The sequence below is a fragment of the Phyllobates terribilis genome, unplaced genomic scaffold (assembly GCF_046119375.1).
Source record: "Phyllobates terribilis strain yellow unplaced genomic scaffold, ASM4611937v1 Scaffold_3__8_contigs__length_932513732, whole genome shotgun sequence".
Taxonomy (NCBI): Eukaryota; Metazoa; Chordata; class Amphibia; order Anura; family Dendrobatidae; genus Phyllobates; species Phyllobates terribilis.
Window position 1 is genome coordinate 293,605,348 of NW_027362763.1, and position 27,896 is coordinate 293,633,243.

The 27,896-nt window shown below is 46.7% G+C and overlaps 1 long non-coding RNA gene across 1 annotated transcript in view; it reads left to right on the forward strand.

Annotated features, from left to right (window-relative positions):
• Positions 1-15,047, forward strand: part of LOC141258078 (uncharacterized) — a 32,158-nt gene extending 17,111 nt beyond the window's left edge. The window contains exon 2 of the long non-coding RNA XR_012318190.1: positions 14,134-15,047. This is a non-coding gene — a long non-coding RNA (uncharacterized lncRNA). The remainder of the gene's footprint in view (positions 1-14,133) is intronic.
• The last annotated feature ends 12,849 nt before the right edge of the window (positions 15,048-27,896 follow it).

Here is a 27,896-nt window from a genome sequence, read left to right on the forward strand (position 1 = left end):
CCATCTAAAGTTGTGTCCGGATCTGCTAAAACCCCAAGAAGAAGTGCCCCTCATCATCCAGGAGGAACCTGAAGAAGCAGTAATCCATACTGACTTAGGTGACTTCCTGGCAGATTGGCCTCAAATAGGAGGAGCGGTGATCGTCCCAGTACTCCACTTCTTCCAGCAACCAGAAAACTCTCTACAGCAAGTTGGACCTGTAAGTGCTGCTGAAGAGCCAGCTCAAGAAGGAGAGCAAGAAGGCCCAGCCAATGGTACACTTGCCAGTCCCATAGAGAGGTTAAGGCAATTTTACAACTTACCCACACGAAGGGCAGACAGGGTAACTGATGATACAGACATTGATACCCCACATACCACTGCATTACGCAGATCAGTACGAAGCACGAGAGGTAAACTCCCTGCTAGGTACATTGAATAAAATAGTACAATTTCTGAGAATGTAGATAATTACCCCTGAGGTATTATGTATTATACTACGTATTGTATTAATGTGTGTAACTTATATTTCTTCCCTTTGAATGGACAATTCAAGTGATATGGACACTTTAACCCTAACCTGTTTATTCCTTATATATGAACTCTGAGGCTGAGGACTTTGTGCAGCCCAAAGATTTTCTTTGTAAATATTTGCGCTCCCTGGAGTGCCCCTTTGAGCAACCTCTCCGGAAGAGACTTGGACTTTCTCCTTGCTCACTGCCTACTGCTTTTGCAATGTATATATATATTTTTATTCATGTTTTGTTATGCAACGTTCAAGTGTTCTAACCTCCCATAAAGGGAAGGTTGTTATTTCTATTGTTTACAAAATGTGCTTCAGCCCGGGAGTGCTGACTTTAACTAGGGGGGAATGTGACGCCCTGCTGTGCATGGAGTCACAGACCAAAGGGGGGTGCATTTCAGGTTTACTCCATAAAAGGCCCTCAGAGCATACACACACCTCCACCCTACCTCAGAACCACCAGAGGGAGCCCTTTAGGGAATATATAAAGGAGGGTGGAGGCAGGAAGAGAGGGAGTTCAGTCAGTTGTCTAAGGAGTGAGTCCAGTCAGGAGTCTCTGCTGAGACACAGAAGGTTAGTGACTAGTGTTGAGCATTCCGATACTGTAATATCGGGTATCGGCCGATATTCACGGTATCGGAATTCCGATACTTAATTCCGATACTTTGACAATATCGGATACCGGAATCGGAAGTTCCCATAATGCCTGTGCTCTGCAGTGTCTCTGAAGGATGACAAGCTGGATGGCAGCGCTCAGCTGAGATCCAGCCTGTCATCAGAATGCCATCCCAGCGTGGGAGAATTCTCCTGATTGTTTAAAAGCCGGCGGGCGGTAAAAAGCCGCCGGCTTTTAAACAATCACACAGCCCCATACTGCTTCCCCGCAGCCTCCCACCCCGATCCTCCGCTCCCCTCGCCACCTCCCATCCCGATCGTAAGCTAGGACCGGGCGGGGAGCGCAGCACCAAGGAGCGAAGGACCCGGGTGGGGAAGCCGGCAATGAAAAGACTTCACCGCCGGCTTTCCCGTTCTGTGCTGCGCTTTCCCGCCGGTTATTTCAAATGAACAGCTGAGGTATCAGGTGATGCCGATCAGCTGTTCATTTGAAGTCGCCGCGGTGCCCTCAGAGGGTTCATGTGAGTTCATGCTTGACTGCATTGCATGAACTCACATGAACTTTCCCACGGCCGCACAGGTCAGCCTCACCTCCCAGACCATCAGCCCGTCATGATTAGTGTGTGTGCGGGTGTGTGTGCGGGGTGTGTATGCGGGGTGTGTGTGCGGGGTGTGTGTGCGATGTGTGCGGGTGTGCGCGGTGTCTGTGCGATGTCTGCGAGTGTGTGCGGGTGTGCGCTGTGTCTGTGCGATGTGTGCGGGTGTGTGCGTGCAGGCAGACATAGGCCGATGTGACACTACTACTCCCATCGGCCTATGTCTGTCCCCCGTCCACTCGTGCCAGCAGGATCAGCTCGATGGGAGCAGTAGTTCCCATCAGCCTGATCCTGCTATATAAATTGCCCTACTGTGTCCCCAATAAATTTTAAATACATGTCATTGGTGGCCAGTGGTTACCTACAATAAATTAGTTCATACATTACCTGTCCCCGCCGATCACCACCTAAAATAAAGTAAAAAATAAAAAACTACACTATACTCACCTAGACACCTAATTCCCCGAAGCCATCGATCTCCTGTAATAAAATATAAAATAATAAACCACAACCTTATCCTTACCCCTCCGTAGTAGTCCACGAGTGTCCCACGAAGATCTCCAGTTCAGAGCAGCCACATAGAATGTGACCGCTCTGAACCGCTGCCGCCGCTAGAATGACGGGGCCGTAAGGGTTCACCGGAGTTCAGGCAGCGCTGCTCCGGTTAGCTCCTTTACGGCCCTGCTGTATCGTGAGAAATTCCCACGGTACAGCAGTGCCGTAAAGGGGGTCTCCGGAGCTGCGCTGACTGAATGCACTCCGGTGACCTCAGTCAGTGGCTCCCGCTGCCGGGAGCGGACGTGTTCCCGGCAGCGTGAGCTTACAGCAGCCATGACAGCTGTCACCATCTCCAGATGTGACAGCTGTGCATGGGAGATCAGCGCAGGAACGTGGACAGGTAACTATTATTTTTAGTAAACTAAGAATTAAATAAAATGGTGTGTTTTATTTCAAATAAATTATTTTTTTCTGGGTGTAGTGTGTTTTTTCTTTTTAACACTTTGTAGGTTAGTAATGGGGGTGTCTTATAGACGCCCATCATTACTAACCTGGGCTTCATGGCAGCTGGCTCTGACATGAACCCCAGCCCTATTACCCCCTGCCACCGCACCAGGGCAGCGTGGAAGAGTGAGGCTAAGTGCCAGAATTGGCGCATCCTATGGATGCGCCATTTCTGGGGCGGCTGACGGCTGGTGTTTCTAGCCTGGGAGGGGGCCATTATTCATGGCACCCTTCCTGGGCTATTAGTATCAGCCCCCAGCTGTCTGCCTAGCCTTTGCTAGCTATTAAAATAGGGGGGACCCCACGTCATTTTTTTGGGGGGGGTCCCCCATTTTAATAGCTAGTAAAGGCTAGGTATTCAGCTGGGGGCTGATATTAGTAGCCTGGGAAGCTCCGTGGGTATTACCCCCTTCCCAGGCTTCAAACATCTGCCCCAGCCGTCTGCTTAACCTCCGCTAGAGACTAAAATTATGGGGGATCCCACGTCATTTTTTTTTTAAATAAATCCTTTATTTTAACACTAAATGACATTTGAGGAGTTAATAAAGATGCAGTCCCTAAATTATTATTTATTTTTTAATAAATTTTTCCCAAAACTTTTGACGTGGGCTTCGCCATATTTTTGTATGCCAGCCAGGTACAGCATCCAGCTTCTATGAACGCGCCATTTTCCGGGGCGGCTGCGGACTGCAATTTTCAGCGGGGGGGGGGGGGCAGAAAGCTTGGGCCTCCCTGCGCTGCAGATTCCATCCCCCAGCTGCCTAGTTGTACCTGGCTGGACACAAAAATAGGGAGAAGCTCCACGTTTTTTTTTTTTTTTAATTATTTCATGAAATTCATGGAATAATTAAGAAAAAAAGGGCTTCCCTATATTGTTGTGTACAACCAGGTACAAATAGGCAGCTGGTGGTTGGGGGCAGCCCGTCCCTGCCTGCTGTACCTGGCTGGACACAAATATAGTGCAAAGCCCCACGTCAATTTTTTTTAATTATTTCAGGAAATTCATGAAATAATTAAAAAAAAATTATGTGGGGCTTCGCCCTATATTTGTGTCCAGTCAGGTACAGCAGGCAGGAACGGGCTGCCCCCAACCACCAGCTGCCTATTTGTACCTAGCCGGACACAACAATATAGGGAAGCCCTTTTTTTCTTAATTATTCCATGAATTTCATGAAATAATTAAAAAAAAAATACGTGGGGCTTCGCCCTATTTTTGTGTCCAGCCAGGTACAACAAGGCAGCTGGGGGCTGGAATCCGCAGCGCAGGGAGGCCCAAGCTTTCTGGGCCCCACCCGCTGCAAATTGCAGTCCGCAGCCGCCCCGGAAAATGGCGCGTTTATAGAAGCGCCATCTTCTGGCGCTGTACCCAACTCATCCAGGGCCCTGGTGCGGTGGCTCACTGGGTAATAAAGGGGTTAAGGCCAGCTTGGCATTATCAGCTGGCCCTAAGCCCGAAATTCATGGGGTCACGCCAATATTAGACATGACCGCCATGAATTTCTAGTAAAGTATTTAAAAAAAACACAAACACCCAGAAAAAAGTCCTTTAATTGAAATAAAGACACAATTCTTTATTGTTCTAAATTAAACCATACTTACCATCACGCCCATTCCAGCTGAAGCCAACGATCTCCTGCAATAAAAGAAAAATAATAAAGCAACCTCATCCTTACCTTTCCATGGTTCCCACGGCAGCTTCAGCTCTGCTACATCGAGATGACAGGCTGGACCGCAGCAGAACGCTGCCATCCAGCCTGTCATCCCGCAGACACTGAGAAGCGCAGGCATGCTTGCGCTCCTCAGTGTCTGGCTGTGACGGCATAAAGATGAGCCGAGGTCATGTTCAATGAACTCAGCTCACCTCATGCACGTCACTGACAGCGTGGGAAAATTCTCCTGCACTCAGCACTTCAGCGTGAGAATTTTCCCACGCTGTCAGTGACGTGCATGAGGTGAGCTGAGTTCATTGGACATGAGCTCACCTCATGCACGTCACTGACAGCGTGGGAAAATTCTCCTGCACTCAGCGCTTCAGCGTGAGAATTTTCCCACGCTGTCAGTGACGTGCATGAGGTGAGCTGAGTTCATTGGACATGAACTCGGCTCATCTGGATGACGTCACAGAGAGACACTGAGGAGCGCAAGCACGCCTGCGCTTCTCAGTGTCTGCGGGATGACAGGCTGGATGGCAGCGTTCTGCTGCGGTCCAGCCTGTCATCTCGATGTAGCAGAGCTAAAGCTGTTGTGGGAACCATGGAAAGGTAAGGATGAGGTTGCTTTATTATTTTTCTTTTATTGCAGGAGATCGTTGGCTTCAGCTGGAATGGGCGTGCCAGTAAGTATGGTTTAATTTAGAACAATAAAGAATTGTGTGTTTATTTCAATTAAAGGACTTTATTCTGGGTGTTTGTGTTTTTCTTTAACTTTGACTATGGGGTTAGTAATGGGGGTGTCTTATAGACGCCTCTCCATTACTAACCTGGGCTTGATGTCAGCTGGCATTATAAGCTGACATCAACCCCAGCCCTATTACCCCCTGCCACCGCACCAGGGCAGCGTGGAAGAGCGAGGCTAAGTGCCAGAATTGGCGCATCCTATGGATGCGCCATTTCTGGGGCGGCTGACGGCTGGTGTTTCTAGCCTGGGAGGGGGCCAATATTCATGGCACCCTTCCTGGGCTATTAAAATCAGCCCCCAGCTGTCTGCCTAGCCTTTGCTAGCTATTAAATTAGGGGGGACCCCACGTTATTTTTTTGGGGGGGTTCCCCCATTTTAATAGCTAGTAAAGGCTAGGTATTCAGCTGGGGGCTGATATTAGTAGCCTGGGAAGCTCCGTGGGTATTACCCCCTTCCCAGGCTTCAAACATCTGCCCCAGCCGTCTGCTTAACCTCCGCTAGAGCCTAAAATTACGGGGAACCCCACGCCAATTTTTTTTTTAAATAAATCCTTTATTTTAACACTAAATGACAAGTACAGTAATCAACACTGTCACTGTGCTTCTTATATGTGTGACTGACATGTTTCTATCTATCTAATCTATGTGTGATTTTCTATTCTTTCTATTCTAAATTGTCGGGTACAGATGCTGAATTGCCGGCCGGCTTTTTTAAAGAGACGGTGCACGAAAACACTAATATTTTTTTAAATAAATCCTTTACACTATATGACAAGTACAGTAACCAACACTGTCACTGTACTTCATATATGTGTGACTGACATGTTTCTATCTATCTAATCTATGTGTGAAGCTCTATTCTGTCTGTTATAAATTGTCGAGTACCGATGCTGAATTGCCGGCCGGCTTTTTTAAAGAGACGGTGCACGAAAACACTAATATTTTTTTAATAAATCCTTTACACTAAATGACAAGTACAGTAAGCAACACTATCACTGTACTTATTATATATGTGACTGACATGTTTCTATCTATCTAATCTATGTGTGAAGCTCTATTCTTTCTGTTGTAAATTGTCGGGTACTGGTGTATGCCGCTGATGAATTGCCGGCTTTTCATGTCATTCTACATTATTCTTAGTTGTTTTACTTCATGTAGAATTAACCTACAAGGAAAGAAAGGGTTTATTTTCATTCCGATATTTGTGTCCCATTGACTTGCATTGGTTTCCGGTATCGGAATCGGCGATATCCGATACTTTTTGGGTATCGGCCCGATCCAATCCGATACGATATTTCCTGATATCGGAAGGTATCGCTCAACACTATTAGTGACTCAGCAGGTTTCTGCTGAGAGGAGTTGTTTGGAGTCTGCTGCAAGCAGCTCAGAGAGAGACAGCTAGGAGCGTTGCCGACGCTCTAAAGAGCGGCAGAAGAGGCAGCCAGCTTACTGCCAGTGTGTATAGCCTAGTGAGGGCCCAGAGTAGGCCGAAGGCTAGTGGAACAGTAGCATCGGGGACCAAGGAGCTTCATAAGCTCACCCCAGAAATATACCGGACACCGGCTCCGAGTCTGCAGAGCAGTATACCCTCTGTGGAAAACAACCGGATCTTTCCTGGAAGACTTCAGGTCTCAGGATAGCCCAGGAGCTGACACGTAACAGGACCAGGAGGCACGGAGGCTCCGCCATACCAGGAGCGTGCTCTTCAGCAAAAGGCCCTAACACCAGGTCAGCCGGCGCAACACAAGGACTAAGTTAGGCCTAGTTTCAGACAGGCCATAAACTACACAAGCGGCAAGGATACAGGAGGCCCTATACCTGCTCACTGGGGAGAGACCTGCAGTGCACCCCTCACCCTACAGTGCTCTGGGCGGTACCGCAACTCCACCAGTAAAAAGGTACTGAAGCCAAACGTGAGTGTGTCTCCCATTTTTCCTTGGACCCGGCTGGGTCACCGCCATATAGTGCACCTTACCGAACACACCGCTGCCCTGAGGCCTAGCTCCACCTGTGGGGAGCTACCCATCATAGCTGCCGTAACACCGGCCTCAGTGGACTGCCGCAGCGCTGGTGGTCCTCACCAGACACCACAGGTGGCGTCACGAACTTTCATTTTCCATTTAACCCCTTTTTTTAAGAGAGACCCCAGGGTACGGGCCCGGGAGCCAACCACCGCGACATCCCCCAAGGCCAGGCATTAAGGCCCGGGCGCCGAGTAGTCCCCATCCCCTGGGTGCCACAAAAGCACAAACAGGCTCTAGCCAGAGTAGAAAGAGAAGTGGGAGGCCCCGCTGCACAACTGAGCAACAATACAAGTACATTAGAGTCTCTAGTTTGAGAAATCGACGCCTCACAGCTCCTCAACTGGCAGCTTCATTAAATAGTACATGCAAAACGCAACATCTACAGTGAAGAGGCGACTCCGTGATGCTGGCCCTCAGGGCAAAGTGGCAAAGAAAAAGCCATATCTGAGACTGGCTAATAAAAGGAAAAGATTAATATGGGCAAAAGAACACAGACATTGGACAGAGGAAGATTGGAAAAAAGTTTTATGGACAGAGGAATCAAAGTTTGAGGTGTTTGGATCACACAGAAGAACATTTGTGAGACGCAGAACAACTGAAAAGATGCTGGAAGAGTGCCTGACGCCATCTGTCAAGCATGGTGGAGGTAATGTGATGGTCTGGGGTTGCTTTGGTGCTGGTAAAGTGGGAAATTTGTACAAGGTAAATGTGATTTTGAATAAGGAAGGCTATCACTCCATTTTGCAATGCCATGTCTTACCCTGTGGACAGCGCTTGATTGGAGCCAATTTCATCCTACAACAGGACAATAACCCAAAGCACACCTCCAAATTATGCATGAACTATTTAGGGAAGAAGCAGGCAGCTGGTATTCTATCTGTAATGGAGTGGCCAGCGCAGTCACCAGATCTCAACCCCATTAAACTGTTGTAACATAGTAACATAGTTTTTAAGGTTGAAGGAAGAGTGAGTCCATCTAGTTCAACCCATAGCCTAACATGTTGATCCAGAGGAAGACAAAAAAAAAACATGTGGCAAACACTAAGCTCCACATTGGGGAAAAAAATTCCTTCCCGACTCCATACGACAATCAGACTAGTTCCCTGGATCAACGCCCTATCAAGGAATCTAGTATATATAACCTGTAATATTATACTTTTCAAGAAAGGCATCCATGCCCTTCTTAAATTTTAATAGTGAATCACTCATTACAACATCATGCGGCAGAGAGTTCCATAGTCTCACTGCTCTTACAGTAAAGAATCCCCGTCTGTGATTATGATTAAACCTTCTTTCCTCCAGACGTAGAAGATGCCCCCTTGTCCCCATCTCAGGCCTCAGAGTAAAAAGATCAGTAGAAAGGTCTTTGTACTCATAGTAATAAGATCACCCCTAAGCCTTCTTTTTTCCACAGTAAATAACCCCAAGTGTAATAACCTGTCTTGGTATTGCAGACCCCCCAGTCCTCTAATAACCTTGGTCGCTCTTCTCTGTACCCTCTCTAGTTCAGCTATGTCTTTCTTATACACTGGAGACCAAAACTGTACACAGAATTCTAAGTGTGGTCGCACTAATGACTTATATAGAGGTAAAATTATGTTCTCCTCATGAGCATCTATGCCTCTTTTAATGCATCCCACTCGTATTTTATTTGCCTTTGCAGAAGCTGCCTGACACTGGCCACTAAACGTGAGCTTGTCGTCCACCAATACACCCAGGTCTTTTTCGGTTACAGTTTTGCCCAGTGTTTTACAATTAAGCATATAATCATACATTTTATTTCCTCCGCCCAAGTGCATTACCTTACATTTATCCCCATTAAAGCTCATTTGCCATTTATCAGCCCAAGCTTCTAGTTTACATAGATCCTCCTGTAATATAAAATTGTCCTCCTCTGTATTGATTACCCTGCAGAGTTTAGTGTCATCTGCAAATATTGAAATATTACTCTGTATGCCCCCTACAAGGTCATTAATAAATATGTTAAAAAGAAGGGGGCCCAATACTGACCCCTGTGGTACCCCACTGTTAACTGAGACCTAGTCCGAGTGTTTTCCATTAATAACCACCGTTTGTTTCCTATCACTGAGCCAATTCTTAACCCACATACATATATTTTCCCCTATTCCCATTGTTCTCATTTTATGTATCAACCTTTTGTGTGGAACCGTATCAAAAGCTTTTGAAAAGTCCATATACACAACATCCACTGCATTTCCTTGGTCCAGTCCAGAACTTGCCTCCTCATAAAAACTGATCAGATTAGTTTGACAGGAACGGTCCCTCATAAACCCATGTTGATATTGGGTCATGATCATGAGGTTATTCTTCTTCAGATACTCTAGTATAGCATCTCTTAGGAAACCCTCTAGGATTTTACCCACAGTAGAGGTTAAGCTTACTGGCCTATAATTTCCAAGTTCAGTTTTTGTCCCCTTTTTGAATATTGGCACCACATTTGCTATACGCCAGTCGTGTGGTACAGACCCTGTTATTATGGAATCTTTAATGATTAAAAATAATGGTCTGTCTATGACGTTACTTAATTCCTGCAGTACTCGCGGGTGTATCCCATCCGGGCCCGGGGATTTGTCAACTTTAGTGATTTTTAGATGCTGCCGTACTCCCTGCTGGGTTAAGCAAGTGACATTTAATGGAGAATTTTTGTTATCACTGATCATGTTTTGTGTCATGCGATTTTCTTGTGTAAATACGGTTGAAAAAATATCATTTAGCATATTGGCTTTTTCCTCATCCTCGTCCACCATTTCCCCCAGACTATTTTTAAGGGGGCCAACACTATCATTTTTTAGTTTTTTACTATTTATGTAGTTAAAGAATATTTTGGGGTTATTTTTACTTTCTCTGGCAAAGATTCTCTCTGCCTCAATCTTTGCTGCCTTGATTTGGTTTTTACAGAATTTATTTAATTTTCTATATTTATTTAATGCCTCATCACTACCTACCTGCTTTAGTTCTCTAAATGCTTTCTTTTTGTCACTTATTGCGCCCCTTACAGCTCTATTTAGCCATAGTGGTCTCCTCCTATTTCTAGCATGTTTATTCCCATAGGGTATATATTGTGCACAGGTCCTATTCAGGATGCTAATAAATGTCTCCCATTTGCTTTGTGTATCTTTATGTCTCAGGATATCGTCCCAGTTTATTGCACTAAGATCATCTCTCAACCGTTGGAAATTTGCCCTCCTGAAGTTTAGTGTCCTTGTAACCCCTCTACTACACATCTTATTAAAGGTTACATGAAAACGTATTATTTTGTGATCACTATTACCCAAGTGACCCCCAACTCGTATATTTGATAAGCGGTCTGGCCTATTGGTTAATATTAGGTCTAGCAGTGCCCCCCTTCTTGTTGGGTCCTGAACCAGTTGTGAAAGGTAATTGTCTCTCATAGTTGTCAAAAACCTATTACCTTTCCTTGAACTACAGGTTTCTGTCCCCCAATGTATTTCAGGGTAGTTGAAGTCTCCCATAATAATGACTTCTCCTTGAGTCGCTGCTTCATCTATTTGCTTTACGAGGATATTCTCCACTACTTCCATTATTTTTGGAGACTTATAACAAACCCCTATCAGTAATTTATTATTTTTTCCCCCTCCCCTTATCTCCACCCACAGGGACTCTACATTTTCATTATATTCACATATATCCTCCCGCAAGACGGGTTTTAAGGATGAATTTACATATAAACACCCCCCCCTCGCTTGTTTGTACGGTAATTTCTGAACAGACTATAGCCCTGTAAATTAACTGCCCAGTCATGGCTCTCATCCAGCCACATCTCAGATATCCCTACCATGTCATAATTATTTTCCAACAAAATTAATTCTAATTCCTCCATTATTTTGGTGAGGCTTCTGGCATTAGTGTACATGCATTTTATGTATCTCTCTGTACCTCTATTCCTTCTTACTTTATTGACTGTTCTAACCCCACCCCCAATTTCTTTATTTGTGCCCAGGTCACTATCTGCACTATCTTCCCCACCTATAAAATGAATACCCTCCCCCCTAGTCCCTAGTTTAAACACTCCTCCAACCTTCTAGCCATTTTCTCCCCCAGCACAGCTGTACCCTCCCCATTGAGGTGCAGCCGTTCCCTAGCGTAGAGTCTGTAGCCAACTGAGAAGTCGGCCCATTTCTCCAGGAAACCAAATCCCTCCTTCCTACACCAGTTCTTGAGCCACTTATTTATCTACCTAATCTCCAGTTGCCTCTCTGGCATGGCACGTGGTACCGGTAGTATTTCAGAGAATACCACCTTGGAGGTCCTTGCTTTCAGCTTGCAGCCTAATTCCCTGAAATCATCTTTAAGGACCTTCCACCTACCTCTAACTTTGTCATTTGTGCCAATGTGCACCATGACCGCTGGATCCTCACCAGCCTCTCCCAGTAATCTGTCAACACGATCAGCGATGTGCCGGACTCGAGCGCCAGGTAGGCAGCACACTGTTCGACGATCCCCGTCTTTGTGACAGATTGCCCTATCTCTTCCCCTAATAATTGAGTCCCCCACTACCAGCACCTGCCTGGCCTGCCCTGCTCTCCCATTTCCCTCTTTACTGGAGCTGACACTCCTCCGGCTTTCAGGGGACATGCCTTGCTGCAGCATTGCTACCCCTGTACTCTCACTCCCCTCATCTGCCAACTTTGCAAACTTATTGGGGTGTGCCTGATCAGGACTAGCCTCCCTGGCACTCTTCCCTCTACCCCCCCTTCTAACTGTCACCCAACTAGTGGCCTCACTGTCCTGCTGCTCCCTACTACCACCCTCCGCCACATCTACCCCAGTGAGCCACTGCTCAGTGAGCAGCGGACTCCTTTCCATATTGTCAATGGATCTCAGTGTTGCCAGCTGCTCATTTAGATCCAGTACCTGGGCTTCCAAACGCACAACGTGCACACATCTCGCACAGCAGTATGCACCCACGACTGGCTGTTCAAGGATTGCATACATGTGGCAAGATGTACACTGGATAGCATTGCCAATAATGGAGCTCATTTCCTGATGGGGATTGCAATAGACAGAATGTTAAGTAAAAAGAAAAGTAAAGAATTAATAAAATACAGACAGCAATTCAGTCCAAATTCCTCCCTTCCAAACTCCCTGAATCCAAAGTCACTGAAAAACAAGTCACACACTTACTTTCGTTCGCACTTATGCTCTGGGCACACTCGCAAACTAAGAGATTTAAAGAGTTTTTTTTTTTTTTTTCCCCTTTTGCAGCAATGCACCCTACAGCTCAATGCACTTCCAAAGGGATCAGCTTGACCGTATGGTACGCAAAAAGTGCCCATCAAGCCAATCCAACTTGTGGGAGGGGCTTCAGGAAGCATGGGGTGAAATTTCTCATGATTACCTCAGCAAATTAACAGCTAGAATGCCAAAGGTCTGCAATGCTGTAATTGCTGCAAAGGGATCATTCCTGATGAAAGTAAAGTTTGAAGGAGAAAATTATAATCTTTCAAATAAAAATCATTATTTCTAACCTTGTCAATGTCTGGACTATATTTTCTATTCATTTTGCAACTCATTTGATAAGTAAGAGTATGAGTTTTCATGGAAAACACAAAATTGTTTGGGTGACCCCAAACTTTTTAACGGTAGTGTACGTCTGGCAGAGATCTGGGGGAAACAGCTCAATTAAGTAGCCAGGCATTCAACTGGAATAATGAACACATGAAGATAGCCAGTGCCTCCCAGTCTCAGGTTGGACAGCCGAGCTGTCAATCTCCACACTGACAGCTATTGCACGCCCCTCTACCACATTGGGTGGTCAAGCTGTCAATCACAGTACTGACAGCTCCAGCACACCCCTGTACAAGATTGGACAGCTGAGCTGTCAGTAACTGCATCCCAGACACAGTGAGGGGTGGAACCGTGACAGTTTCACTACGAATACAGTAATGTGGTTTCTTTGTTTCTAATAAAAAAAATTGTTTTTAAAGGGAATCTGTCACCTACTGGCACTTATCTGACCTCTAATACAGGAATATAGGAGATAGGTATAGATTTACATTTCTATCTCCTGTATTCCTGTATTAGAGGTCAGATAAGTGCCAGGGGGTGACAGATTCCCTTTAAATATCTTCAATTAGAGTATTGATAGGGTTAAATTCACACCTGTTTTTCATCCTCATAGATGTTAACCCATATATAACCCACCCTGATTTTGCTCACTTTTATGCCATGGTTAAGGATGCTTGCTTGCATCTGAAACTAGTTGTTTTATTCTACTACTTTTCCACTTGGATTATGAAGTTTTAATTATATGAAAATGAAAGAACAATCCTAATAGAGAAAGAAGTGGATTTCTCTGATGAGATATATTGCAAAGTTGCTTATTTTCACTTATATTATTTATTTATGAGATAACATTTAAAATAACGGGTATGATTATGGAAAAAGAAACAAAATATTTAGTGTACTTCATTCATCAACAATTAGTGATCCTGCAAGTAGGAACATCAATCCTATTTGGATACGTGTTACACCATGAAAAGGTACAGTATAATGCATGTAAATGGGAGTTTAAAACGCATTCAGGGTCCAAGTAGGTTTAGGTAAGATTGTGAATCTAAATTGAATGCTAATTTTTCATATCGTCTGTTTTGCAAAGAACATAGAAGTGTAAAGAAAAGTAAAGCAAAATTCAGCACTCCAAAAGTTTCCTATGTTTATAAATGTAACGTATCCATGAAAAATGCATGACATACGGATGAAAACCCATATGTAATGCATTATTTACGCACCTATTAACTTAAAATGGACAAGTCTGATCCAGAATATGGGTCAAAGTAGCGTATGCTGAGATTTTTTTATATGCACACGTTTTGATGGTGCATAAAAAAAGCTCATGTGAACTACCATGTTGACCTGCATTGGTCCTTGTACTGTCAGTATAAGTTTTGTGTACGGACAGCATTTTGTCTGAACGAGCCCTAATAGTTACCTGAAAAATGCTCCTTCTTTCATAGCAGAGGAGAAGTGCTAATCCTTAAATGGAAGAAGTTTGTGACCACAGTCTTCCTAGACCTGGCCGTCCAGCCAAACTGAGCAATCGTGGGAGAAGAGCCTTGGTGAGAGAGGTAAAGAAGAACCCTAAGATCACTGCGGCTGATCTCCAGAGATGCAGTAGGGAGATGGGAGAAGTTCCACAAAGTCAACAATCACTGCAGCCCTCCACCAGTTGGGCCTTTATGGCAGAGTGGCCCGACGGAAGCCTCTCCTCAGTGCAAGACATATGAAAGCCCTCACAGAGTTTGCTCAGAAACACATGAAGGACTCCCAGACTATGAGAAATAAGATTCTGTGGTTTGATGAGACGAAGATAGAACTTTTTGGTGATAATTCTAAGCGATATGTGTGGAGAAAAGCAGGCACTGCTCATCACCTGCCCAATACAATCCCAACAGTAAAACATGGTGGTGGCAGCATCATGCCAAGGGGGTGTTTTTCAGCTGCAGGGAGACGACGACTGATTGCAATTGAAGGAAACATGAATGCGGCCAAGTACAGAGATATCCTGGATGAAAACCTCTTCCAGAGTGCCCTGGACCTCAGACTTGGCCAAAGGTTCACCTTCCAACAAGACAATGACCCTAAGCACACAGCTAAAATAACAAAGGAGTGGCTTCAGAACAAATCTGTGACCATTCTTGACTGGTCCAGCCAGAGCCCTGACCTAAACCCAATTGAGCATCTCTAGAGAGACCTGAAAATGGTTGTCCACAAATGTTCAACATCCAACCTGACGGAACTGGAGAGGATCTGCAAGGTAGAATGGCAGAGGATCCCCAAATCCAGGGGTGAAAAACTTGTTGCATCATTCCCAAGAAGACTCATGGCTCATTTCAGTTTTTCTTTTTTAATAAATTTGCAAAAATTTCTACATTTCTGTTTTTTTTCAGTCAAGATGGGGTGCTGAGTGTACATTAATAAGAAAAAAAAATGAACTTTTTAGAATTTACCAAATGGCTGTAATGAAACAAAGAGTGAAAATGGGATGGTGGCATTCTCCTCTGGTGTTGGCTGATCTACCCAAGAGCAAAAGAATTAGGCAGCTGAAAATCAACTGCCGGATCCACATTTTACCTGACATCTATTGTAGTGGGAGAGTCGTGAAGCCCTTAACACATTAGGTGGTTGGCCAATCAAACCGAAGGAGCAGATTCATTTGTTATACATCTAATGTGTACGGTCAGCACTGGTGGAAGCTATACGTGCATTTCCTTATTTATGATGGAAGACAATATTCACATTGAGCCTATATTATCTCAAACAAACAGGTGCATTTTACCCACATTGGGTCTAAATAGTTATGACTTGCTTAGCTAATGTTCCTGGTCATCTTACTAGGCTAGTTAAAACGGAAAATTATTTATAGGGTAGCTACCTCTAATAGGTGGTATTAGTGAGAGAGTTTTCCTCCCATCTTTAGAGAGCTATTTTGCATGTTTTTCCCATGGGACTTTGCTAATCAGATCCCATACAAAACTGTCTTCCTTAACGAGAGCCAGATCCCATGCAAAACTGTCTTCCTTAACGAGAGCCAGTAGCTTCACCAAAGCTGTGGTAAGAACTTTGCATTTCTTAATTATTGGAGTGCACAAAGTCCTCAGGCTGCCATGTGCATAGGAAAAGAATATTGCAGGCATGGTGAGCTGATACACTGCTTTTTCTCTTAAGAGTAAAGGTTATAAGGAAACCATTTGGACAGTTAATTCCTGTAACAAGAAATGTATCAAGTACATGCCAAGCCTATGATAAGAAGCAAAATACAAATATAGTGCAGTTCAGTCTTTGAAGGGTTAGTTTTATTCAGTGTCTAATAGGTTCTACAACTACAGATAATAATCCTTCATAATAATATGAAACATATTAATAGGAACCTATCAAGTAACCCATGCCATCCAACCAGCATTTGTGCATTTATTGCTAAATTTTCTGCCTAACCAGCCCTTTATCCTGTTAGTCACTTTTTGCATGTTATCACATTCTTGTAGGCGTGATAACATGATCTGCAAGAACTATGGTCATCTCCAGCTCTCGGTACACCTCGCACATGTGCACAGCTTTCTTTAGGCATGTCACTGCGCCTCTGTAGCCGGGTGTGCGCTACCCTGCTTCAAAGGCGCACTGCGCATGACCGGAAGTGCAGAAGACGACTCACGTACAACTTCTGCACTTTTGGTTATGTGTTTAGGTGACTAAAAGGATAAAGGGCTAGTAGGCAGACAATTTAGCAATAAATACGTAAATGCTGGTGGGTTGGAGGGAATGGGGGACCTGACAGGTTCCCTTTAACCGGTGCATTGTTCCATAAATACCATATATCCAGTATGCAAAGGAAAGGTGACAAATGTATGATCAAGGTGGAACCAACCTCTGCGACCCCCGCCGATCATGAGAGAAGGGGTCATGGGCATACCCACCGTGGGGCAGGGGGGGGGCAGCTGCCCCCCCATAGAAGCAGGCACGCAAGCCGCACACCAGGGCCGGCATCAGCACCCGGCGCACCCGGGCAAATGCCGGGGCCCTGAGCAGGCGGGGGGCCCCTCACCATCAGCGCCCGCTCCCCCCCGTTTGCTCAGGGCCCCGGCAAAATACTTACCCCTCCCCGTGCCTCCGCAGCAGCTCCTGCATCCTCCGTGGCTGCTGCACTGTTACGTCTCAGGTCAGAGGGCGCGGTGACGTCTTTACACCGCGCTCTCTCCTGAGCAGTCACAGCGCAGAGCGGGATGAGGCCGGCAACACTGGAGTCCGGAGCTGCGGCAGCAGGTGAGACGTGAGGTGAGTATTTGATTTTTTTTTATTGTATGGAGGCCTGCGGCAGTACAAGGGAGGGGGTGAGGTGGGGATGTGTGACATCCTGCATGGGGCATTATAAGGGGGGGTGACATCCTGCATGGGGCATTATAAGTGGGGGGGTGACATCCTGCATGGGGCATTATAAGGGAGGGGGGTTTGTGACATCTGCATGGGGCATTATAAGGGAGGGGGTGTGTGTGACATCCTGCATGGGGCATTATAAGGGGGGTGACATCCTGCTTGAGGCATTATAAGGGGGGGTGACATCCTGCATGGGGCATTATAAGGGGGGTGACATCCTGCTTGAGGCATTATAAGGGGGGGTGACATCCTGCATGGGGCATTATAAGGGGGGGTGACATCCTGCATGGGGCATTATAAGGGAGGGGGGGTGTGTGACATCCTGCATGGGGCATTATAAGGGAGGGGGGGTGTGGCATCCTGCATGGGGCATTATAAGGGAGGGGGGTGTGTGTGACATCCTGCATGGGGCATTATAAGGAAGGTGGGGTGTCATCCTGCATGGGGCATTATAAGGTGGGGTGACATCCTACATGGGGCATTATATGGGGGGGAACAGCCTGCATGGGGAATTATGTGGGGGGAACAGCCTGGTGGGGCATTATGTGGGGGGAACAGCCTGCGTGGGGCATTATGTGGGTGGAACAGCCTGCATGAGGCATTATGTGTGGGGAACAGCCTGCATGGAGCGTTATATGGGGGCCAGTATTCTGTATGGAGCATTATATGGGGGCCAGTATTCTGTATGGAGCGTTATTTGGGGGCCAGTATTCTGTATGGAGCGTTATATGGGGGCCAGTATTCTGTATGGAGCGTTATTTGGGGGCCAGTATTCTGTATGGAGCGTTATATGGGGGCCAGTATTCTGCATGGAGCGTTATATGGGGGCCAGTATCCTGCATGTAGCGTTATATGGGGGCCAGTATCCTGCATGGAGCGTTATATGGGGGCCAGTATTCCGTATGGAGCGTTATATGGGGGCCAGTATCCTGTATGGAGTGTTATATGGGGGCCAGTATTCCGTATGGAGCGTTATATGGGGGCCAGTATTCTATATGGAGCATTTTATGGGGGCCAGTATTCTGTATGGAGCATTATATGGGGACCAGCATCCTATATGGAGCGTTATATGGGGGCCAGTATTCTGTATGGAGCATTATATGGGGGCCAGTATTCTGTATGGAGCATTATATGGGGACCAGTATCCTGTATGGAGCGTTATATGGGGGCCAGTATTCCGTATTGAGCGTTATATGGGGGCCAGTATTCCGTATGGAGCATTATATGGGGGCCAGTATTCCGTATAGAGCGTTATATGGGGGCCAGTATTCTGTATGGAGCATTTTATGGGGGCCAGTATTCTGTATGGAGCATTATATGGGGGCCAGTATTCTGTATGGAGCGCTATATGGGGGCCAGTATTCTGTATGGAGCATTATATGGGGGCCAGTATTCCGTATGGAGCGTTATATGGGGGCCAGTATCCTATATGGAGCATTTTATGGGGGCCAGTATTCTGTATGGAGCATTTTATGGGGGCCAGTATTCTGTATGGAGCATTATATGGGGGCCAGTATCCTGTATGGAGCGTTATATGGGGGCCAGTATTCTGTATGGAGCGTTATATGGGGGCCAGTATTCTGTATGGAGCGTTACATGGGGGGCAGTATCCTGTATGGAGCGTTATATGGGAGCCAGTATTCTGTATGGAGCGTTATATGGGGTCCAGTATTCTGTATGGAGCGTTTTATGAGGGCCAGTATCCTGCATGGAGCGTTATATGGGGGCCAGTATCCTGCATGAAGATTTATATGGGGGCCAGTATTCTGTATGGAGCGTTATATGGGGGCCAGTATCCTGTATGGAGCGTTATATGGGAGTCAGTATTCTGTATGGAGCGTTATATGGGGGCCAGTATCCTGTATGTAGCGTTATATGGGAGCCAGTATTCTGTATGGAGCGTTATATGGGGACCAGTATACTGTGTGGAGCGATTCGCCGGTTTCTGAGCTACTGTGGAATTTACAATAGATATCACTCATGTAATGTAAGAAGTGAAATCTTTGCATTGTACTATATACTGTATATATTTCTCTTCGGTATCTATGACCATGGCTTCCCCCCCCTAGTTTTGATCCTGGGTACGCCCATGGAAGGGGTCCTAAAGTCCTCAGTGTGAATGAAGCATTAGTGAGCAAGTGCAACCACTGATCTATTATCTATACACTGTGTGCACAGTTATTAGGCAATTTGTATTTTTGTTGATTCATTTTATTATTGAACAACTACAGTGCTGTCGGTTAATAAACCTGACACCTAAATATTTAAGGAAGCAAAAGTGGGGTTTTGTCTTTCTTAGGAGAACATCTCTGTGTGCAGAATTATTGAGCAACTAAATAAAAAACGTAAACTTTTCCATCTCAATTGTTTATTTTCATCTGTTAAAGTGAAAAACCAAATAATAACCAAACTACTGAAAATGTACAAGACTACATATCTGACATTTAGAAAAAATATCAGTGACCAATATAGCCATCCTTCTTTCCAATAACACTCATAAACCTTCCATATGTGGAGTCTGCCAGTTTCTTAATCTGTTGACAATCAACTTTTTGGACAGCACCAACCACATCCTCCTGGAAACACTGTTCAGACAGGTGTGCTGATTTCCTTCACCGTCAATTTTTCTGGTAAAGATGGGCCCACAAGTTCTCAATAGGGTTTAGGTCAGGTGAGGAAGGAGGCCATGTTTGTTATTTTTAATTTTTAAAGGGATGGTCCGAAGTTAAAATTAGTGTTGAGCCACCCCCGTAGTGTTCGAGTTCGGTTCGGTTCGTCGAACACCCGTGTGTTCGCCGAACTGTTCGTCGAACTGTTCGTCGAACACCTTCGAACACCGTTAAAACCAATGGCAGGCAAACAAAAACACATAGAAACACATAGAAAACACCTTCAAAGGTGTCCAAAAGCTGACAAACTGCTCAGAAGACACAACTAACACATGGAAAAATGGCAAGTACATATAGTCATGCGAAAAGAAAAGAGGTGGAGGAGTAAAAGGAGGGGGAGTCACAGATATAGGCATGTCATGCCCTTCTAAAATCCAAAAAGTGAGAAGCCGACACGGCCAGTCCGTTCCTGCCTGTGCCACCTCTGTGTCGCCGGGTTTGTGCCAGAGCCGCGGTGGACCCTGACAGCCAGCCCCCCTATCCCAATACTGGTGCCTGTCCGCCGGTGGGTCGAGGCCCCCCACGGTGGGGGGGGAGTAACATCTGCAGAAGAAAGACCATCTTCCAGCCAAACTAAGATGTCGACTTCTTTTCGTGGGCAATGTGATACGATCCCATTCTTACGGACACGCCCATCGCTACAAATTCTAGATGAGGCACAAAAACAGCAGGTGCTTCAACGGATATCAAGTGCTCCTTCAAGTGGGCTCTTCATCACCTCAATTTCAACATCACAAATACTCCTGTCCTCAGAGGTGTCACCCCAATCGCACTTGCTTCCTCACAGCTCCCAAGTCTCCAGCTGCCCGTCTGAGTATGGGGTAACACAGATGGCTGAGTCTGCCCAGCTGTTTACTCATACTATAGCCTGGGAAACGGAGGTCTGCTCCAGAGCTTCTGTTAATCCAGATGAGGAAATGATCTGATCCGATGCCCAGAATCTTTATAAGTTGGATCCAGGACCAGATGAAGAAGGTTCTGAGCATAATGTAGACCCTTGTTCCCAAACTGTAACTCCTGTTGGTGGAGACAATGATGAAGACGATGATGTGACTCAAATACCTGATTGGAGCGACAACTTGACTTTTCGGTCAGGGCAGGAAGAGGTTGGCTCTGAGGGCGACGGGTGTGATAACACACAGGGTGATGATGACGAGGTTGGAGATCCCACTTACTGTCAACCCATAGTCAGACAGTCGATGAGGTCAGCAGAGGAGGTGGAGGAGGATGTGACTAGCCCTGGGGATGGGGATGACTCGGTACCCGGGCATTTGCCTGGCCTTGGGGATGTCGCGGTGGTCGGCTCCCTGGCCCGTACCCTGGGGTCTCTCTTTAAAAGGGTGGATAATTGTTAATTTTATAAGAGTTCATGACGCCACCTGTGGTATCTGGTGACAAGCACCAGCGCTGCAGCAGTCCACTGAGGCCGGTGATAAGGCAGCTCGATGGTATAGCTCCCCACAGGTGGAGCTAGGTCTCAGGGCAGCGTATGCAGGGGGAATGCAGGACAGGCGAGACCCAGCTGGGTAAGAGCAAGAACGGGAACGGACACGGTAGTCACTTCAGTACCTTTTACTGGTGGAAATTCAGGCACATCCCGGAGCACTGTAGGGTGAAGGGTGCATATCAGGATCCTCCCCAATGAGCGGGTGTAGGGCCTCCTGTTTCTTGCCTCTGCGTAGTAAGTTTCTGACCTGCCTGGAGCTAGGCCTAACTTTGTCTCTGTCCTGCGCTGGCTGACCTTGTGGTAGGGCCTTCTCTTGGAGTTCACGCTCCCAGTATGCGGGGCCTAAGCGTCTCCTGGCTCTGTTACATATCAACACCTTAGCGATCCTGGGACTTGTAGTTCTCCAGGGATTCCGGTTATGCCTTACTGGGTCATAGAGATACCGGTAAGCTCGGATCCTGTGTCCGGTAAATGCTTCGGGGTGAGCTGGTTAAGCTCCTCTGCCCCTTATGTACTAACTCGCCACTCGCCTTCGGCCTACTCGGGCCCTCACTAGGCTATACACACTAACGGCAGCTTGCCGCGCTTCACTGATCTTACGGCACCGGCACACCTTAAGCTCTATCTGGGCTCCCTGAATCTAGCAAGCAGGAGCCTCGTGCTCCACTGCTGAACTATTAACTGCGTTCTCTAGACTAGACTGAGCTCCACTGCAGACTGACCTCTCTTAGGCTTCTCTACTGCAGGAACTCTTCAGAGGAACTGAACTGCCTAGCTCCACCTTCCCTATTTATATCCCTAACGGGCTCCCTCTGCTGGTCTGAGGTGGAAGGTGGAGATGTGTGAATGTTTATGGGGGCCTCTTGTGGAGGATTCCATCAATGCACTCTTGTAGGATCTGTGATACCAAGCGCAGCGGGGCATCACAGATGCTATTGACGATGAGGTTAGGTTGCGCCTTCCTGAACAGAGACGGAGTACTGGAAGCACGTCAACAACTGCATCCTCAACCACAACTCTGCCTCTGACCACAAGTCGTAGTGGCTCTTCAGGTCACATGGGCTCTAAGCCTTGCATAGCCTGGGCATTTATTCAGATCGATAAGGATGACCCAACTCGTGTTATCTGTAATATTTGTCAGCAAAAGCTAAGTAGAGGCCAAAAAATACATAGTTTGAGTACTTCATGCATTTACCGTCACATGGATATGAAGCATAAGTTGCAGTGGGAAGCTCACTGTGCTACAATGCGGCCTAGCCGGCTGGGCCAACCACCGTCTGCCCCATCTTGTGCATCCGCAGCCTCTTCATCCTCTGTGACTGGGGGGACAGCAGTCACACATGTTTTTGGACGCAGACCCGCCACCTCTTTACCCGCAACAGCCAGTGTGATTGGCAGGTCGTCAGTTCATTGGGAAGTGGAAACACCTGCTAGTGTTGAGCGCTCTCCGACATCGAGAGCACCACCTTTGGATCAAGGCAACCTAACATGTCCGCCTGCATCTTCCTCACAGACCGGCAGTTGCCGGGGACACCCTACTCAACACCGTCTAAGCACAACAGCCAGCCCTCGGTCCCTCAGATGTGGAAAAGTAAAAGACCATTTCCTCCTAGCCATGAGAAAGCTAAGAGGTTGAATTTCACCATCTGCAAGCTGTTGGCTACAGAAATGCTGCCTTTCCACCTGGAGGACACAGAGGATTTTCAAGACCTTATGTCCGTCACAGTGCCCCAGTACCAGATGCCCAGTCGGCACTACTTCTCAAAGAAAGGTGTGCCTGCGCTCCACTAGCATGTCGCACACAACATCACCGCTTCTTTGAGAAACTCTGTGTGTGACAGGGTGCACTTCACCACAGACACTTGGACGAGAAGGCATGGACAGGGGCGTTACATGTCGCTGACTGGGCACTGGGTAACTATGGTGACAGCAGGACAAGGGGCTGCTGTCCAAGTCTTACCGTCCCCATGAGTTGTGTGTTAATCCTCTTTATCTCGAACTTCCTCCACTGCTTCTGCCTCCTCAACCTCCTCTCGGTCCTCCACCTGCACCCAAAGCCTGTCTGGTAATGCCACCTGCTTTCTAACTGCGCAGAAGGAATCCTGCACACCTCCTTACTATGCTGGCAGCAGGGCTCAACGCATCAGTGTTTACTTTGAAATGTCTGGGAAATGTGAGTCACACATCTGAGGAGTTTTGGTCAGCTCTGGAGACCCAGTTTCATGAAAGGTTGTCTCCACTGGACCTGCAACCAGGGAAGGCCATGTGCGACAATGCTGCAAACCTGGGTGCGGCACTTCGCCGGGGCAATGTCACACACGTGCCTTGTATGGCTCACGTGTTGAACCTGGTTGTCCAGCAATTTTTAGCCCACTATCCCGGACTAGATGGCCTTCTGCAGAGTGCACGGTCGCTGTGTGCTCACTTCCGCCGTTCGCATCCCGCAGTTCAACGACTTACATCTCTACAGAAGTCGTTGGGCCTGCCAGTTCACCGGCTGAAATGCGATGTGCCGACACAGTGGAATTCAACTCTGCACATGTTGCAGCGACTGTGGCAGCACCGACAAGCCCTGGTGCAATACGCTCTGACGTATAGCCTGGGCCAACGAGATCCAGAGGTGGGGCAAATCACGCTGGAGGAGTGGTCTCAGATCAGGGACCTATGCACCCTTCTGCACAGTCTTGAAATGGCGACGAAGATGTTTAGTGCTGACGATGCCATTATCAGCATGACTATTACGGTGATTTACATGCTGTAGCACATGTTAAACAGAATTCGGAGTCAGGTGGTGGGACAAGAGGAGGTGGAGGAAGTAGAGGAGGAGTCGTATGCGGAAGGGATAACATCTCCAAGGTCCAGACGGTTGGCAGCACCAAGGCGGCAGGCATGTGAGGGTGGGGGAGAGGGATTAACCAGGGCGCATGGTAGCAGCCAAACTGTTGAGGAAGGTGCAGGAGCCTAGGAAGAAGTGGAGGACGAACTGGCAATGGGCATGGAAGACTCATCAGTTGAGGGAGACCTTGATCACATTTCTGTTGTGCGAGGTTGGAGGGAGAGGGCAGAGGAAGGAAGCATGATTCTTACCTCGCTACCAACACAACAAGGACTTGGTCCTTCTGGATGCGCAAGACACATGAGTGCCTTCTTGCTGCACTACCTGCAACATGACCCCCGGATTGTCAGAATTCGAAGTAATCCCGACTACTGGGTTGCCACACTCTTAGATCCCCGGTACAAAAGTATATTTGCCGAAATAATTCCTGCCATAAAAAGGTATTGACGAATGCAGGAGTATCTGTTGCAGAATCTTACATGTGCTTTTCCACAAAACACCAGTGGTGCACGTAGTGAATCTCACAGTTCTAACTTGCCAACGGTGGGACTGTCGAGTCTTCATCACTCAAACAGTAACAGTAACACAGTATCTGCTGGTAACAGCAATTTTGTGGAATCGTTTCACCACTTTTTTAGACCATCCTTTGCAAGGCCACAGGAGACAAGAAGTCTGACACATAGTCAATGCCTAGAGAGGATGGTACAGGAGAATCTCCAAGTGAACATCGAAGCCATGACTGTGTCACTGGACCCTTGCTCATTTTGGTATTCCAATCTTGAAAATTTGCCGGAGCTCGCCACTCACGCCTTGGAGATCTTGTCATGCCATGCAGCCAGCGTTCTCTCTGAACGTGTGTTCAGCGCTGCTGGTGGTGTGCTGACAGATAAGCACACGCGGCTGTCCACTGAGAATGTAGACAGACTCACGTTCATAAAGATGATCAAATCATGGATTCGCAAGGACATTTCTACCCCTGTGTCATCCTTGGGAGACTAAAAGCTTGGGGATTTGGTAAAATCACCTCACCAACCGTTTTAAGCAACAGTGGGGCAATTGATGCCACTTAATCCTAGAACGCATGACCATAAAAATCTACACTTTCACATACCTGGGGCCCTTTAGGCCCGTGTGCAAATAACATGGAATAACTCAAACTCAAATGACAAACAACTATATACATGAAGAATACCTAGAGTTTCAAAATTCTAACTAAAGCAATCTTGCAGAAAATAGAAAACAATTAACTGGGCGGGCCTGCAAGGCCACAGGTATGCGTTCTAGGGTTAAGTGGTGTCTGTGCCACAATTTTGGGAGTCCCCTTGCTGTGTCTTACGTGACGTTGGCATCGTCAATTCCAGGTGGGTTGGGTCGCACCCCCCCCTTTTAACTGTAAGAAACTACATACACTATGGCTTGGGGTAACACAGATGGTTGAGTCTGAAGAGCTGTTTACTCAGAGGTCTGCTCCAAATCTTCAGTGTCTGCTAGTCAGCGTAGAATTTTTAACTGCATCTAGCCTAGGCAATACTTTGGGCGTAGTAGCCCAGCTGCGAAGCAAGCTGCACCGCCTGTGTATCTAATAAGAATTTTTAAATTAATCTAGCCTAGGCAGACTGTGGGGACCCCCAACCAAACCCAGATGCTCAGCCCCCCTACCGCCCCCCTTTCATGGACAACCCAATAATGTAACTCTTACAACTGGATGGGTGAGGATCGGTCACCGCTTTATTAACTCTTTATACTCATTCCATTAGAAAGGCATTTTATTTCTAAAATAATTCAGCTTGTTGCAGCATGCCCTGGGTCCCCACTCCGGCAAGTTGGCCAACAAGTGTAACTCTCCAACATGTCCTTTCTATTTCCAGGCCACGGAGGATCCAGCGTACTCGTATGCAGGACTCTGACCCCCACCCATCACTCTTAACGCTTGTTCCACTCCGTCCTGGAGTCCCGACAGGAATATGTCCAGTCCAATATCTATTAAGTGAACACCGTCGGGCCGTATGAGGCCTGCTTTATCTCCTTCCAGTTGTCGGTGTCGTATCACTACACCGCCTCTGTCTCTTCTAAATTTTGCCATCCGAATATTTATTACCCGCCTTGTCCATTCGATGGCCGTGATGTCTCGCGCACCTTGCCATACCGCTATCGGCACAATCTCTGACCATACTATAGCTAATTTTGTGAAAAATTCTCTGAAGCGCTCAGTGTCTAGTTTCATTATTGACATTAGTTATGCGCTCTTGTGATGACCTAGGTTGTTTCCCCCGGCCTGTATAACTAAGATGACCGGACCTCTTGCCTCTCTCCCTACCTTGATTACCTCCATTAGTACCTGTGGCCATAGCAGGCCTCTAATATCTCTCCAGTTGAAATAAGTGTTATGAAACTCTAATTTCCTCCCGCCTGGGCGGACTTTCGCCCTTTTTTGTGCCCAATATATATACGAGTGGCCTATCACTCACACTGTTGGCTTAGCGTCACCTGTAAAAGAAACAAACCACGTTAGGATAACAAGTCCGGTCTTATGTATCTCGCCAAACACGTGGATCGCCATCTCCCTATCCTCTGAACTTCCGTTTCTGACAGTCCTGCTCTTGCTGCTTCCGTGGCCGCACCTATGCGGAATGAGTGTGTCCCGTAATCTTTGGGGTAGTTCCCTGCCGATGTTATGCATTTATTAAATATAGCTTGGAACAGGTATCTTGATAATGGCGTTCCATCAATGTGTGATACGAAGAAATTACTTTGTGATCTGATGGTTAGATATGTTTTTACTATTGTTACCCGACTCAGTGTACCGTTTGTGGGTTGTAGAAGTACCCAAGTACCCCTGCCCGCTGGAACCGTTTTCGATTGGTGTATGCGTACACGTATTGCATTATTGGCTATGACTACTTCCTGGTGTAATAAGCGTCCACTGGTGGTAATTTTGGATTGAGGGACTAATTCGCTTATACATAGCGCCCCGAAGAAGGCGATCACAAATGCAGTAGACATTAGTGTTGCTTCAAATTGTGAGTGTCATGTTAATGGTGTTAGGGATAAGATGTGAGAAATCAGTTTTAGTGACACGGGATGGGACGTCTACATTCCTGACTTGGCTGACCCCTTTTCCACCCTTTTATGGATTGTCTGATGATGAATCTTTGTCACATCTCCCCAATTCAGTAGTTGGAAGTGAAATGCTACTCCGGTCAGACATCGCTGCGCTGACGCCCCTGATATGCCCCTCATCATTAGCTGGTGGAGAAATTCTATGGTGACTTGTGATCTGGCTTGTTCACATTGGTCAACCCGTCTGCCTGCTACTAGTCGTGTCCACTCTTCCCATGCCTTACCGTATGCTTGCCACGTTGACGGGGCAACTGACGCTCTGATTAATGGCATCAACTATTCGCCACTAGATCCCATAGGGAGGGTGGGCAACTGTTGCCCGATGGGTGGGCATTGTGGAAGAGCTCTGTGAAAATCTGCCAATTAAATTGTTATAAAGCGTTAGCAGCAGCTTTATACCCCTCAGCATAGTGGCTAGCGCGGAGCCATACATTGTGTTTTAGGCACAGGAATACTAGCCTGCGTAGTAGGCCTAGCACTGGGAGAGACGATGATGCCATCTTATTAATGCAGTGCGCTAGGCTGGTGTTTTGTGTTATGAAGCGTATATTTTTGTTAGCCAGGCGCGCGCCCCATATTTCTATTGCTACCAATATTGGGAAAAATTATTTTCAGGGCTAGATGCAGCTAAAAATTATTATTAATTTCAAAGCTGGTGAAGCTTGGTATAGATGGCCTAATACAATGAGTCCCACACACTGCTAGAAGCCCAAATATTTTTTCAGAGGTAGATGCAGATAAAAATTATTTTTAATTTGCAACCTGATGGAGGTCAGT